The 16,784-nt window shown below is 43.0% G+C and overlaps 1 long non-coding RNA gene across 1 annotated transcript; it reads right to left on the reverse strand.

The window, feature by feature from the left end:
- Nucleotides 1–8,546: 8,546 nt before the first annotated feature.
- LOC149319095 (uncharacterized) lies at nt 8,547–16,255 on the reverse strand. The gene is made up of 3 exons (XR_016279843.1): nt 16,125–16,255; nt 13,191–13,344; nt 8,547–9,204 (listed from the first exon to the last, which is right to left on the reverse strand). It is a non-coding gene; the product is annotated as an uncharacterized LOC149319095 (long non-coding RNA).
- Between the last annotated feature and the right edge of the window lie 529 nt (nt 16,256–16,784).

The following is a 16,784-nucleotide window of genomic DNA, read 5'->3' on the forward strand; positions in this document are numbered from 1 at the left end:
AAGAGCAGGAGGAGGAAGAGGAGATGGGGTAGCAGGAGGAGGAAGAGGAGGGGGAAGAGCAGGAGGAGGAAGAGGAGGGGGAAGAGCAGGAGGAGGAAGAGGAGATGGGGGCAGCAGGAGGAGGAAGAGGAGGGGGAATAGCAGGAGGAGGAAGAGGAGGGGGAAGAGCAGGAGGAGGAAGAGGAGGGGGAAGAGCAGGAGGAGGAAGAGGAGATGGGGGCAGCAGGAGGAGGAAGAGGAGATGGGGGCAGCAGGAGGAGGAAGAGGAGGGGGAAGAGCAGGAGGAGGAAGAGGAGATGGGGGCAGCAGGAGGAGGAAGAGGAGGGGGAAGAGCAGGAGGAGGAAGAGGAGGGGGAAGAGCAGGAGGAGGAAGAGGAGATGGGGGCAGCAGGAGGAGGAAGAGGAGGGGGAAGAGCAGGAGGAGGAAGAGGAGATGGGGGCAGCAGGAGGAGGAAGAGGAGGGGGAAGAGTAGGAGGAGGAAGAGGAGATGGGGGCAGCAGGAGGAGGAAGAGGAGGGAGAATAGCAGGAGGAGGAAGAGGAGATGGGGGCAGCAGGAGGAGGAAGAGGAGGGGGAAGAGCAGGAGGAGGAAGAGGAGAAGGTGGTGAGTGGCCAGAGGCCACAGGGGTGTTTTTTTTTGTTGTTGTTGTTTTATTTTGCATTCTTTTTAATTGCTAACAAGTCTCCCTTGCTTTGACAATGATAGTGTGGTGATGATGATGATAATGATATGAGCCAGCTTGAGAAGCATGCAACTACTGTTTCTGAAGCTGAGAGAGTGTGACCTTGCAAAGTGTGTTTTGTGTGCTTTTAATGCTAACAAGTCTCCCTTGCTTTGACAATGATAGTGTGGTGATGATGATGATAATAATATGAGCCAGCTTGAGAGGCATGCACGCACTGTTTCTGAAGCCAAGAGAGTGTCGCCTTCCAAAGTGTGTTTTGTGTGCTTTTAATGCTAACAAGTCTCCCTTGCTTTGACAATGATAGTGTGGTGATGATGATGATAATGATATGAGCCAGCTTGAGAAGCATGCAACTACTGTTTCTGAAGCTGAGAGAGTGTGACCTTGCAAAGTGTGTTTTGTGTGCTTTTAATGCTAACAAGTCTCCCTTGCTTTGACAATGATAGTGTGGTGATGATGATGATAATAATATGAGCCAGCTTGAGAGGCATGCACGCACTGTTTCTGAAGCCAAGAGAGTGTCGCCTTCCAAAGTGTGTTTTGTGTTCTTTTAATGCTAACAAGTCTCCCTTGCTTTGACAATGATAGTGTGGTGGTGATGATGATGAGTCAGCTTGAGAAGCATGCAACTACTGTTTCAGAAGCTGAGAGAGTGTGACCTTGCAAAGTGTGTTTTGTGTGCTTTTAATGCTAACAAGTCTCCCTTGCTTTGACAATGATAGTGTGGTGGTGATGATGATGAGTGAGCTTGAGAAGCATGCAACTACTGTTTCAGAAGCTGAGAGAGTGTGACCTTGCAAAGTGTGTTTTGTGTGCTTTTAATGCTAACAAGTCTCCCTTGCTTTGACAATGATAGTGTGGTGGTGATGATGATGAGTCAGCTTGAGAAGCATGCAACTACTGTTTCTGAAGCTGAGAGAGTGTGACCTTGCAAAGTGTGTTTTGTGTGCTTTTAATGCTAACAAGTCTCCCTTGCTTTGACAATGATAGTGTGGTGATGATGATGATGATATTGATGATGACAATGATGATATAAGCCAGCTTGAGAGGCATGCACGCACTGTTTCTGAAGCCAAGAGAGTGTCACCTTCCAAAGTGTGTTTTGTGTGCTTTTAATGCTAACAAGTCTCCCTTGCTTTGACAATGATAGTGTGGTGGTGATGATGATAAGTCAGCTTGAGAAGCATGCAACTACTGTTTCAGAAGCTGAGAGAGTGTGACCTTGCAAAGTGTGTTTTGTGTGCTTTTAATGCTAACAAGTCTCCCTTGCTTTGACAATGATAGTGTGGTGATGATGATGATGATGATGTTGATGATGATAATGATATGAGTCAGCTTGAGAGGCATGCACGCACTGTTTCTGAAGCCAAGAGAGTGTGACTTTCCAAAGTGCCTTTTCTGTGTGTTTTTGGTTCTTTAATGGTGATATTGATATCAGAAAGCCTCTGAGGCAAGGCCAATGTAAGTTGCTGTGATTTTTACAAACTCATGCGCAGTGAAGAAAAACCAAAGTCCCTTGACCAAGTACACACTTCTGAGAAGTACACTTGGTCCAAGAACGGTGAAACCACCTTGACATGTTCAATATGCATAGCCATGTTAAACCCAAGGGGTTTGGTTATGGAATAAGCCTCTGAAATATGCAAGAGGCCATGTTACGTAAAGCCATGTGAAATGCACAACTGTGCTGTTGTGTGTGTTTTGGAATGCAGGTTGGGGGTGTTTGCCCAGAAAGGGACCGAGGAGGAGAGAGCGGACACACGCCGCCTCCTCCTTGCAGGGCTTTGGTGGAGGCTCCGCCCCAGAGGGTGGAAGCTCCGCCCCAGAGGGTGGAAGCTCTGCCCCAGAGGGTGGAAGCTCCACCCCCCGGCTTCAGCCCCCCGACTTGTCTGAGGGACACCAACCCGGCCCCCGGCTCCAAAAGGTTGCCTACCCCTGCTCTAGGTCTTCCAGTATGACATCTGGCTGATGGTAACCATAAAGTCGAATTGGAAAAACTAGAAATTCCTTGAGAGAACATATTAATCAAATCTGTGAATAATCAAATCCGCAAAAGTCAAAGTCGCAAATGTGGAGGGCCATTTGTATATGTATGTGTATATATCAGGTGAGGAACGTGAAACCCTCCACATGTTGTTAGACAAAAAAGTCTTCTCAATCGTAGCCAGTGTAGCCAATGGATGGCAGCTGTGATGACATCTGAACAACTAGATGATCCCTGTTCCTGTTATGTCGATGTTACATTAGTTTAAATGTCATGGCTTTATCTTGAGAATTCTGGGAATTGTAGTTTGGTGAGGGCTCTAGACTAATGAGGATTGCATTGAGTTCCTCCTCCACCATCCACGTTTTGAGTAGCAGGTCTGTACTCCTGCTGACACAACAATGGTGGGGGTGACAAGAACAGTCCTGTTCTCTTGGGACATACAATTATAAATCAGTGACTGAACTTCTGGTTAGGGCTCCTAAGGAGAGCACATGCCTATCAAATGTAATCTCCATACAACTTTTCTCAGTTTACTTCCCAATTCTACAACTAGCTTGAGCCAGTGCAGTGCAAAGTGTGACTTACCCTTTGTGACTGAAACTCCAATAATGGGGTTCTGGACATGCACAATGCACAGCACTGCAGGACAAGGGTCACCTTTGATGGCCTCCATGGAGGTAAATCAGAGGCCTTTGTATTGGGCGCAATGTGCTCAGGATGCTGTGCATGTGGGGGACAAAGTTGGAGGCAATAAAAGAGCTTCCCACTCTTCCCTGTGTGTTTTTACGTGCACAGTTTCAAAGCCAACCCACTCACCCACATTGAAATGTGAGCCTTACTAGCTGCCTCTGGGCCAGGTAGGAATTTTCTCCCCTTTACCTGGTGTTTTTCCCTACCTCATTCTGTATCTGGGGAAATCAGATAATTGGCTATGGGTAATGTCAATAAATAAACTTCCACTTGGCAGTTAGCCGGGGGGGGGGGGGGGGGGGAGATCGTAAGAGTTTTGGTACACACCTTGGCATCCCTTTGGTGTAGGACATGGCTCTGGACACTCTCTCAGCTTCAGAGGATGGCAATGGCAAAGCACCTCTGAACAACCCTGGCCAAGAAAACCCTATGATTGGTTCACCTTAGGGTCACCATAAGTCAGAAATTACTTTAAGGCACACAACAATAACAACAACAACAACAGGGCTTTGGAACTGCCTCTCTAGGGTCCTAAGATCTGGGGGTGGGGAAGCAGTCTATCCTTGAAGTGGACCTAGGTTTTTGCTCTCACTTATATAGTTCTGTGACTTGGGTGGAAGAACCCTGGGTTTGCCTTTCAGCATAAGACTGGCTGGGGAACAACCCAATTATTGAATTGCTCCTGGGATCAGGTGTTTTGCTCAAGGGAAGGATGAGGTGGCAGGTAATTGGTGACACTTGGCCTCAGCTGAACAGGTTGCTCCCTGCCCATGCTTATTCCAGGGTTATCAGAATGTAAATAAATTTTAGGTCAATAAAGTGGCCCTTACATAACTCAACTCTCTATGTCTGGTGCTGTTATTCCAAGGTATGTCATCAGTGTGATCAGCAGCATCAAATGGCATAATTGCTGCTGTAGCATTTCAGTAGACAATGAATAAATTAGAATAGTTAAATAATGGTTATACAAGTCTTATCTCAATCATTAATTAAAATGGAGAATATAGTCAAGAAATCAAAAGACTAAAACTTGCAAAGACAGCTATGAAGGAACTAGATAAGATCCTCAAATGAAAGATATTATCATCAAATACCAAATTCAGAATCATTGATGCCATAGTTTCCCTAATTTCTAGTTTCTAGAGTATGGCAATGCTTGGTAAAGTGGAAGGCAGTAGGAAAAGACAGAGACCACACTACAAGTCGATTGATTTAATGGAGGAAGCCACAGCCCTGCGTCTGCAAGAACTGCACAAGACAGTTGGTGACTGGAGATCTTGGAGATTTTTCATTTTTAGGATTGGCATAAGTCAAAGTTGATTTGATGACAGATAACAACAATGACAACAGGATAACTCAGGACTGAACTCTCACCAGAAGCAAAAATAACTAAACTGAGGCGTTGGACATAACTTGAGACAACATGATTCTTTGGAAAACACAGCAATACTTGGCAAAGTGAAAGGCAGCAGGAAAAGCGGGAGATTTCATTACAAGCTGATTGATTCAATCAAGAAAGTCACAACGCTGAATTTGCAGGATCTGAGCACAGTTGTAGATAGCTGGGGTTCATGGAGGTATCTCATTGATAGGGTCAAAGCTAACTTCAGAAGCAAGGTTTAGCAATTAATGTTGGCATGATCCATCACATATAAAAACAAACCTTCTACATATAAAACCAGCATGCTAGGAGAAAGGTTGAATGTTAGGCTTCTTTCTGTGGACACACCAGCTTTCTACAGGCTGGAGCGCCACAGTTTATCAACAGAGATGCAATTAAAAACACATGATAGGTTCACTTTAGGGTTGCCATAAGTTGGAAATGACTTGGACACGCACAACAACAATTACATATTAGAACTGTATTGTATTTTATTTTAACTGGATTATTTTAAATTTGTTTAAGATAATGTTTTAATAGATTTATATTTTATTTCACTATTCTGTACTGTAGGCTAAAAATACTTTAATAATTCATTCATATTTTATTTTCATGCTTTATACTGTAAGTTGGGGCACGGTGGCGTAGTGGTTAGAGTGTTGGATTTGGACTCTGGGAAACCAGGGTTCAAATCTCTGTTCAACCGTGGAAATCCACTTGGAGGAAAGCAATGGCAAACCCACTCAGAACAAATCTTAGCAAGAAATTCCTACGAGAGGTTTGTCATAAGTCTGAGTTGACTTGGAAGGAGATAACAGCAATGACAACTGTAAGCTATCTTGGAAAGATCATGGTATGAAAGATCATGGCAGCTATGAAATATAAAAAATATTCATTAAATAAAACTAACTTGTGGATTCCATGGATATGAGATCAAGATTCTTCACTGGGGGAGGTGAGAGGACTTTGTTTTATGACTTTGATGTGGTCCTGATCCTGATCCTATACCAGCACATTTTAAAATGCAGGCTGTTAATAGATATGACACATTTACAGAACATTAGCAGTAGAGGACAGAAAGTCTGGCATGTCCAAATGAAGTGTGTGTGTTTGTATGTGTGTGTGAGAGAGAGAGAGACAGAGAGCAATCGAGAGAGAGAACCACCTCCTTTCCTTACTTGCATGCTGAACAGCATCACAAAAGTGATCAAATGTTCAAGAATGGATTGGGAGACTCTTTTGTCATTTTCTTTATTTACCAGCTGTCAGTTCTTTAATTCTTTCACTTTACAAGTGTATCTATGCCCTGGGCATAGAGAACAGAAGGGTCTCTGATCTTATCTCCTGGAATGCAGGAGGGCAAGAGTTGTTAAGCTGTTTCCTTCAGAGGTATTTCCCATCCAGGTACCTCCAGAATCTTGACACCCTGAACACTTGCCAAGTCTGCTTCTATGTTCAGGTTGGACCGGGTTAGAGAGACAAACTACACATAGGTGGTGCGACACACATACTTAACTACATTCTCAAATAATGATGATGACCACCAGTCGTGCATCCAGTTTATAAATTCTTAAAATCTTATAAGCATAAAGACTTTACAAGCTGTGAAATGTTGTGACAGCTTTGGTCACAAACAAGAGTCTAATAATAAATGAAAGAAAAAAGGGGGAAGAAAAGAGTGGATAGTCAACGCTTGTGCTGAAAGTCCTAGCAGAAAAATGTAGTCAGTGTCTAGTCTAGTGTCACAGGCACCAACTAAAGAACACCTATAATGTAATTTATGACAAAAATCACAAATAGGGGTATACATATCACTCTTTACCCACCGAATGCATGCGGAAGAGGACGCAGGGTCATGTAGGATAATTATATTGTATTTATTTGTTCATAATGTAAATATTTTCCCCCGAAAGGTAGGATTCATGCTTGCTTAATTCCACCCATCAAGTGATGTTATTGTGTATCACAACATTATCCCAAAGGACATTTTTGGAAAGATCCTACACAGTAGAGGTGCTGCCACACTGCAGAATTAATGCAGTTTGACACTACTTTAACTGCCATGCCCTGATGCGATGGAATCCTGGGGTTTATAGTTTGTTGTGCCAACAACGCTCTCAGACAGATGAGGCTAAATATCTCACAAAAGGACAAGTCCCAGAATTCCATAACGCTGAGCCATGACAGTTAAAGTGGTATCAAACTGCATTAATTCTGTAGTGTAGGTGCAGCCTAGGCAGTATCCTGGCTAAATAGTGCTTATAGGTGTCTAAGTTCTCTATATACATGAATGGATATACAGAGAAATCCTTTTGACAATTGTCAACTGACAGTTTGTCAGGTGTATATCAGCAATGGGCAGGGATAGCTTTCATAGCCTCACAGTTCATCTCACCTGCTCACTCAGTGCATGGAAGGGAGTCGTTTTATTTATTTATTTATTTATTTATTTCTATCCTGCAAGATCTCAGCATGTATACTAATAACATCAATTTAAACAGTTTAAAGCAATTACATTTTGAAACAACAACAGAATCTAAGCAGACTAAAAAAGGAGCAAATTTCAGCTTCCATAGGCTATACTGGTGCGGCTGGATGTCCTGAATGTTGCATCACTTTTGGCTGCTATTGTTGGTCACTTTTTGACTGATTAGGGATGTCTGGGGAGGGAGAGATACGCTGCAGCATTTGCAACTGGTTTGGGGGCTTTGGGATATTTTTGGATTGACCCCCAAATTAGTCTGAATTTCTTCAAAGAAAGAAAAAGAAAATTAGGGCATTGGGCAGATTGGGGGGGGGGGGTCTCCTCAAGAGTGTCAGGGAGTGCACACAAGTGAGTTTCAGGGCCGCATGCAACTTTCAGGCTGTAGCTTCCCTGGGCTAAAAATACATGGAGCCGTTTTAACTAGCTAAAATAGGTTAAAGCATTAAACAGTATAAAACCATATTACGTGTATGTTTTGAAAGAAATGAATTAGGCTCCCAAACTGTTTTGTTTTTTTTAAATGAGACCAGAATGAAAGATATCTGAGTGCCATTTGGGTCTGTACAAGAAGGGCATTCCTCAATTAATGTGGCTATTTCTTGCCTAAGAAAACCCAATGAAATTCATGGGGTCACCAGAAACTGGCAAGTGACTTGAAGGCACAAACACCCATACATCTGCTTAGTACTGTATCCATTTAGCTCCAGCCTTAATTTAGACCATAGATTTCTTTGTCCAGAACTGAGAGAAGTTCCTGTTTTGGGCTTCAATTCCAAGAATCCTCCAGTCTTTTGGAATTGTACTCCTCCTTTAAACTCTTATCTCTCCTTAGAAATCTAGGAACTCTGGCGGGCTGTACCTGCCCCTGCCATTTGGGGCGGGCTGTACCTGCCCCTTTCCCCGGTGTATCGGGGCCTCAGCTGTTAGAACGGCAGCCGCTGAGGCCCCGATCCGCCGCTTTTCAGGCTGCGGGGAAGCGGCAAAAGGCAGCGGCGGAGAGGAGGAGAAAGGGGCCGCTTGGCCCCTTTCTCCCTTGCTTCGCTGGGCGCAGCCGTCTGAAGGCTGCGCCCAGCGACGCAAAGCGGCACCGCAAACCAGGAAGGAGCTCCGAAACGGAGCTCCTTCCTGGTCCGCGCAAAGGGCATACTAAGCGCCCTGGCACGGACCGACGACGTCATGTCCGTGCCGCCCCGTATAGAGGCGGCGCGGTCGTGATGTCATCATGGCGGCCCCCATGTGGAAGGGGAGGAGCCATTTTGTATGGACTCATTCTGTACTAGGGTTAGGGGGGTGCGGAAGCACCGCACCTTCCTAACCCTAGTACGGACTGACTCTCTGTTGAGCTGGTGTGGTTTACAAAAGCTTGCGTTTAAAAAAACTCTTCTTTTTTCAGCTTGTCCGAAAGTTTCTACTGGATCCCTTTATTTCTTTTGATTTAAACCATTTCATGTAACACAATATTTGGGTAAGAAAATAATAAAATCCATTGTCGTGTCCTTTCATCACTATCACAACTCGTCTTCAGACAGTTGTCATCCTATAGAGCATGCCTAATAGAATGCAAATGGTGACAGAAAGACAGGAAATATATATAGAAAATACATTTAAAAATATTTTTTGTGCAGGGCTGGCAGTCTTCTTTTCAAAAACAATCACAAGAATTGGTTTCAGTCCCACAATTCAAACCAACAGCCTGCTTTAAAGTGCTTATTTGTTACACAGCTGTATTTTGATGGAAATGACATTACAGTGGTTAAAGAGCATCACATTGCCTTGGATTAAAGACAGAGCTTTTCCTTTCTTTCCTTTTTTTCTGCACTTTTTACAGTTTAACCGAGTTTCCACTCAGTGGCTGCTTCATACTTTTAAACAACTTCATCTCCACTTAGCATATTTCGGAATTGAAGATCTCCTGGTAGTTTCCCAAAAACTGTTTCCACGCACAGGGCACACCACTGGGCCAAGTACATTCCTCCTGTAAGATAATAAACATTCATTTCAGTAAACTTCCCTCTTACCAACTCCATGGCACTAGCTCTGATCTAAAATATGGAGATAGAGGTAGGAAGATTTGCTGCAAAATGTTTCATTTCCCAGCCTGATTTCCTTTTTCTACTTTCCTTAGCCCTATATCAGAAAATGGTCAGATCAGAGCACAATGAGCTTCTGGTCTGATCACTTTTACTCTGGAGGAAGAGGGGGAAAGTCAGGGGAAGTGTTGCGGAAGAGAAGGACACCTCCTTTAAAAGAAAAATGGACCTGGGAAACTGAAATTGTTATGTGAGATCGATTTACACTCTTTTCCAGTTCTTTTTTCAAAGTATGATATAGGACATAGGGAGGATATGTGCACATCCTTTACAGACTTTATAAAAATAAATAAAAGCATTAAAATCATGAACTCAGCATAAGAAAGGAGATGTAATTTCTAATGTTCACTTCCATAATCTTTATAAATTATTGGTACAAAGATAAACTTAGTAATGGCCCCGTCTTTTTCAACGTGAACACAGATGTAAGTTTGTTGCATGCCTTCAAGTTGTTTCTGAATTATGGCAAATCTAACGTGAACCGATCAAGAGAGGGCTTGCCTTCCACTGAGGCTGAGAGAATGAGACATGCCCAAAGTTACCCAGTGGGTTTCTATAGCCAAGCAGGGGTTTGAATTGTGTTCTCCAGAGTCATAGACCAGTGCTCACACCACTATGCTACTCTGGCTCCAAAGCTCAGAAGCAATTGTCACTGTGTTAAATGGGAGTTACAGTACACATGACTGCAACTCTAGGGAGCTGTGTTTCAGTTAACTGTTTATCGGTCTGTTTGGATAGAGATTATAATTAGATAATGGGGTAAAAAGAAGCAGGCACTTTCTACTATATTTATTTCAGATTATTTATTTAACATTTACCCTGATTCTCCCTTCAAAAAGGAAGAACCATTCAAAGTGGCTAAGGCGGGTTACAGATCGCCGCTTTGCGGAGGTCTGCCACCGCTGCTTGCTCCGTGAGGGAGCCATAGCAGCCACACCGCGCGGCTCCCGCGTGGAGCAAAAAAGGAGCTTCAAAATGGAGCTCCTTCTTGCGGCGCCTCTATGACGTTGCGAGGCGCCGCTGGCGCATTCATGACGTCATAGGCGCCGCGACAAGTCTGGACGCTATGCGTCCAAGACGTAAAGATGGCGGCACCCATATGAACAGGGCGCCGCCATTTTGTACGTATTCCATACATACTAGGGTTAGGGGGGTGCAGAAGCACTGCCCCTTCCTAACCCTAATACGTATGGAATACGTATTTTTTGGCGGTCTGTAACCCGCCAATGTCCTATTTTTTGTCCTGTGTAAAGTAGGCCCAATGAGGTCCGAAACACACTGCAGAAATAATCCAGTTTGAGATCGCTTTAACTCCCCTGGCTCAGTGCTAGGAATCCTGGGAATTATAGTTTATTGTGGCACCAGACAGAGAAGGCTCAATGTCTCACAAAACTACAGTTGGAGTGTGCCAGTCAGATGCATGGAGTGGCGTGGAGAGTCCAAAAAATGGAGCCATATAAGCCAGTAAAACGTTGAGTTGGGAAATTTCCTCTCAGCCTCCAACTGTCTATGATGACAGTTGATGACACATGATAACAAATTCTTCTCTTTGATGACAATATTAGGATTGTTCCTGAGGCTGTGTCTGGCATCTTGCAACTGAGATTCTGTGGTAAATTGAATCTCTTATTGATTATTTCTGTCTGGTCACAGCGGCAGAAACATTTTATGTAGAAGTCTATTTCTATGGATTGGCCATCAGGAAGAGAGCATGTGGCCAATTCATCACATCTCCTCGTTGGTTCCCACACTACATTCCAATACTGGTTCATATGGTTGGTTATCTACTCTCCTTGGCTTTGGGCAACATCCTTCCTCCTGCCAGGGATGTAGCCAAGGGGGGGAGGTTCTTGGGGTCCGGACCCCCCCCCCCCTTCCATTAGAAAAATGAATGGTGTGTGCTGCTGCACCGCCACACTCAAGCCCCATTAGAATGGTGGCACTTAGCCTGGACCCCCCCCCTTCCCAAAATCCTAGCTACGTCCCTGCTCCTGCCCTTGTCCCCCAACAACCATCATTCACACTTAACTTATTGCCTCATGTCTCAGGTCTGAGATCAAGTCTCAGAGGATTTGCTTCAGGCTGATAGATAAACATGGTTTTAGGATTAAGGGGAATAAACATGTCAGATGCCACCAAATGATAACAATTACTGAGAAAACCCATATTAAATTGCAGCAGGAGATGGGAGAGATTAGTTTGAGCTATTATGTAGGTGAATAAAAACATGACAAAAACACCATCTATCGCAATCTAAACAACATAATAAACAACATTAACATGTAATCTGCAATGTTCTGAACAACTGTAAAAATGTTGTGTTTCGAAACATTAAGGTAAGGTCCAACATATGGCCCAAATACTCTTAAACGGACCAGATCCTGTCTGATCTTGGAAGCTAAGCAAGTTAGTATCTGGATGGGAGACCACCAACAAATACCAGGTTCTATAGGCTGCATAGAGATTGTAAGCCTGAGGGCAGGGAACCGTCTAACTAAAAGATTGTATGTACAGCGCTGTGTAAATTTACAGCGCTATATAAATAAAGGTTAATAATAATAATAATAATAATAATAATAATAATAATAATAGACAGAGGAAGGAACTGACAAAATCTCTAAGTATCCCTTGCCTAAGAAAACCCTATGAAATTATTGAGGCAACCTGAAGGTATATATACATTATGGAGCCCTGGTGGCGCAGTGGTTAAATGCCTGCACTGCAGCCATTCACTCAAAACCACAAGGTTGCGAGTTCAAGACCAGCAAAAGGGCCCAAGCTCGACTCAGGCTTGCATCCTTCCGAGGTCGCTAAAATGAGTACCCAGACTGTTGGGGGCAAATTAGCTTACTTGCTAATTAGCTTACTTGCTGTTCACCGCTATGATCTTTGGAATAGCGGTATATAAATAAAACAAATTATATACACAAACATAAACACAGCTATATATATAAAATGGGATTTAAAAAAGACTGGAGTGTATGACAGAGTCTGGGAGATTAAAATCTCTCAAAATTAGGAATGTAAATTAGAGATATTAGGAGAATTAGTCAGAATCAGAAATAGAGATTAGTTAGGTCACTTAGGATTAGGAGTAAGACATGAGTGTCATGAATATGAGTGAGAGATACTTAGGGCCATGCATTTAATACACTTAGATGCATTAAATAATCTGTACATTGAACTTTGTAAATTGTCTGCATCACACACTTATGTCTCTGAGAACACTACAGAAGGGTTATTGGAATGCTCCTGTTCAAACACAGTATCTTTAGTGCTAGTCCTGGTTCAAGAGTGGTGGTACTTAGTAGTGGGATTAGACTAATAAGGTCTTCCACAGAAACCATGAGGGCATCTAGAATGTCCCCACATTTGATGCCAAAGTTGTAGAACAGAAAGAAGTCCTCACAGTTGGTGGCAGTGGTTATCCATGTACGTAGATGACCTTTACATATTCAAATGCCTACATTTATACCCAGTCTAATATAGCTAAGCAAATTAGTACTAGGTGGTGAAGAAGGAGCTTCAGTTAGCAGCCCTATGGTACTTTTTTATTTTCTATTTTTGGTACTTCACTAACAGCTCTGTTCCTTGTATGTCTGCAAAGGAATGGACCCAGGCCATCCAAACTACTGTACAGAGGAGGCAGGAGAGAAAAGAAACAGAAGAAAAATATACTGGTAAGATAAGGAAATGAATTAGTTCTTACAAATGGTTGCATAGCTGGTAATACTGAAGAAAGATGACAAGCCAAGACAGACAAATTATAAATAATTTGAATTTACTTTTTTATGTTTTACTAATCAGGTTCAGTGATATTGGCACTCTCGTCTTCATGGTCTATACATCTCTTCGTAGTCTATATACATACCTTCTCTGGTCAAACCATGAAAGCTCTTGATTTAAGAGACATCTGCATCATTATGTCACAATCACCTTCCCTATTCTTTTTCACAGTATTCATTTTCTTTCAACATTTCCACAAAGAGGATTCTACAATTAGTCCTAGCAGCTGTTCGCCTGATCTGTAAAACAATGCATTTGTGTTATCAGTTTCTGTTTTTCTTTTCTTTTCCTTTTACTCCCACCTTACAAAAAAGAGATTTGAGTCAGGTGTGAAACAAGCTCCTTTTTTTTGTGTCCAAACTGGTTTGTCCTTCTAAAAACCTGAGTCTGGGTGAGCAGTCAGACTATCATTGAAATGTTATTTAATCATCCCAGTGACTACCTTTGAGTCACAGAAAGCGAGGAAGAATTATGCAGGGATGTGCTCCTATACTCGGCCTAAATTTATGATACCAGAGGAAAATGTGTGCACAGACCTCTGCGAAGACATGTTTACGTGAATAATCTATATTTGGGTCATGTACAGTGCAGACTGTACCTTCTGAGTTTTTGGCTTGCGTCAAACAAATTTTTACCTGCTCCTGTAAAAGAATACTAAGAAGCAGTTTGTGTACATTTTGTTATGCTCATCAGAATTGAAAGTCGGGGATCTCGCCCACACCCTTCAAGAAGATTTTCTACAAGGCAAATAGGCTGGCTTGCAAGGATGAAGACAGTAGACTCAAAGACCGTTGTGCAGTGTGCTGATGTCTGATGTACATTTCAAAAATTTAGCCACTTTACCTGATTTCTTGCTATAAGACCCTAATATTTTGCAGCCAAATGGTCTAGGAGCTGTCTTTCTCACTGCTACATGAGGAACATCTCCCAAAGTACTGTGCTTTAATTGATATGGAGTGAGCCGCGAGCTCTATCTGTGATGGCTCATTCACACCTAGAAATTGCCATATAATATTACAGTACATAATTGACAGATAACCATATAAATGTGGACTGTCCTTTAAAAACTGAAATATAAAGGAATTGGATGAAAGTGAGAATAGCCCAGAGCCAGTGTAGTGTAGTTTTTTGAGTGTTGGGCTACGATTCTGGAGACCCATGTTCGATTCCACACTTCGCCACGAAATGTACTGGGTGACCTTAGGCAAGGCACACTCTCTCAGCCTCAGAGGGACGCAATGGCAAACCTCTTCTGAACAACTCCTGTCATGAAAACCCCATGATTGTTTCACCTTAGGGTCGCCAGGAATCAGAAACAACTTGAAGGCACACAACAACAACAACATGCTTCTGGAGAACTGTCATGGTGTTGTGGTTTGAGCATTGGATTGTGGAGTTTATCACACATGGGGAAAATCGGGGGTTTAAACCGGTATTATCCAGCAATATTTGTGCAACTGCAGTGAAGATTTTAACATGCATCGCAATTAAAGATGACTTATCCTGTGAATAATCGGGGAATAACCAGCAACAAATCATTCACAGGGAAATCCCGTGAATGATTTGTTGCTGGTTATTCCCTTGTTATTCCTGGGATAAGTAATCTTTAATCGCAATCATGTGAAAAAATCTTTAGCACAGTTGTGCAAATATCGCAGGATGATGCCCATTTAAACCCCCGATTTTCCCAATGTGATAAAGTTATATGACTCTGGAGGACAGGATTTGAATCCCTGCTCAGCCATGGGGTGACCATGGAGAAGTCACAATCTCTCATCCTTCGCGGATGACAAAGGCAAATTCCTTCTGAACAAATCTTCCTAAGAAAACCCAGTGAAAAGGTTGCCTTAAGGCTGCCACAAGTTGGAAATCACTTTAAGGCACACAACAACAGTAACAACAACAACCATGTCCCTGCCACTCCAGTAATACTAGGGTGTTTCTGACATTATGTGCATATTGACAGATCTGCTTGGGAGGCGCTCCTCACTTTCTCTGGGCAACATTACCTGCCCACGTGTGGGATGATGGTGGTGGTGAGAAGAGACTTCAGAGAGAGAAAGAAGATTGTGACTGAAAGTAAAGAAGAGAGAGAAAAGAAAAGAGATGCCCTCAGGCTCTGGGCAATTCACAGCAGGATAGGAACAGTGGAGGGTCTGTTTTGCCCTTGCAGGTCTCCTGGCAGTAGTAAACATGGTGAGGCAGCACTGTCCTCAGCAGTCACAACTGGCCCAGCCTCTCTGTTATGAGCATAAAAAGGAGGAAGGGAGTGGGGGGGGGAGAGAGAATGGGGTAGCACCTTTAAGATTAATATTTTTTAATTTAGCATGCACTTTCATGGATATAAACCTACTTCTTCAGATGCAGTACTGAGTGGTATTAAGGCCTCAGGACATAAAGCATATTTTCACATTTGTGGGAGTGGAGTGGAATGTAATAGGATCCAGAAAGATGTTGTGAGCATCTTTCTCAATTTCGGCCACTTTAAATTGTAGCTACTGATGGCACCAATTTCCATTTTAAGCCATCCAGGCTAGTAGTCACTCTTTCCTTCTTGCAACAATGACAACGGGCGCTGTGAAGTTGTCTTTCCTTCTCTACGTCCTCAACCTCCCATCCTTCAGTGGCAGTGGAGGACTCTGTATTCTGGGATCGTCAGAGCGGGAGGAAAGTTTGTTCTTATCCACACCATGCATAATTGTATCTATGCTAGCAAAGGTGTGCTTTGGGGGCTTCCTTTATGGGGATGTCTGTTCAAGAGAGAAAACCTGCACATATAAGAGAAAGTATAAACACAAAAGCACACAAGGAGTTTATAAAGGGGGCACCAGCATTTTGTGATTTGCCATGTTCTCCAGGGCAGGCCAGAGCATTTCCGCAAAAGTTGCCCACCAAAAAAGGTGTCCTCCCCCACAATTCTGAGAGACAACCTATAGAGAATGACAATCAAAGTACGGTGTAAAGCAGGGTTACTGGAGTGTAATGTTTGAAGTTAAATGGCAATGGAATGCAGTACTACCTGTGATAGTTCCTTTAGAGCAGAAATTGATGGAAGTGATCCTTCAGGGCAATAGCAAGCAGTGTCGATGCAGTCATCTTTGCACTGCTGAATAGATTAACACCTGTAGTGAGACCATTGTCTGGATTCAACCCAGATGAACAGACCTGAACTTTTTGATTAGTTACCATTCAGCAGGAACATGCCAGCGCAAGGATCCTGAAGGCAAGAAACCAATTGAAAAGCAAATTGTCCACCCTCATGCCACTCAGGCAAAAAAGAGAGAAAGAACTCAAGCCCCTTCAAGTTATTTTGGTACCTGAAGCAAAGGATCCCCCAGGGACCTCATTAACCCTGGTTAGTACTTGGATGGGAGAACGCCAAACTAAACCAAATAGCAGGGGCTGTAGGCTCTGTTTCAGAAAAAGGAACTGGCAAAGTCTCCTCTCAGTATCTCTTGCCCAGAGTTGCCAACAAGCCTCAAAGATATATCCCCAGAATGTTTTACCAAAATCCAAAAACCCTGGCATTCCCCAATATTTACCGGAATTAGGGTTGCCATGTCAGGACCTCCAAACCAGGACAAATGTAGGACAAATGTAGGACAAATTTTTCTAATGTAGGACACATTTTTTAAAATGGAGGGCACGCGAAAAAATTGATTTTTTTTTTAAAAAATGT

This window comes from Sceloporus occidentalis, unplaced genomic scaffold, assembly GCF_023333645.1.
Source record: "Sceloporus occidentalis isolate IW3139 unplaced genomic scaffold, rSceOcc1.0.p SCAF_2, whole genome shotgun sequence".
Taxonomy (NCBI): Eukaryota; Metazoa; Chordata; class Lepidosauria; order Squamata; family Phrynosomatidae; genus Sceloporus; species Sceloporus occidentalis.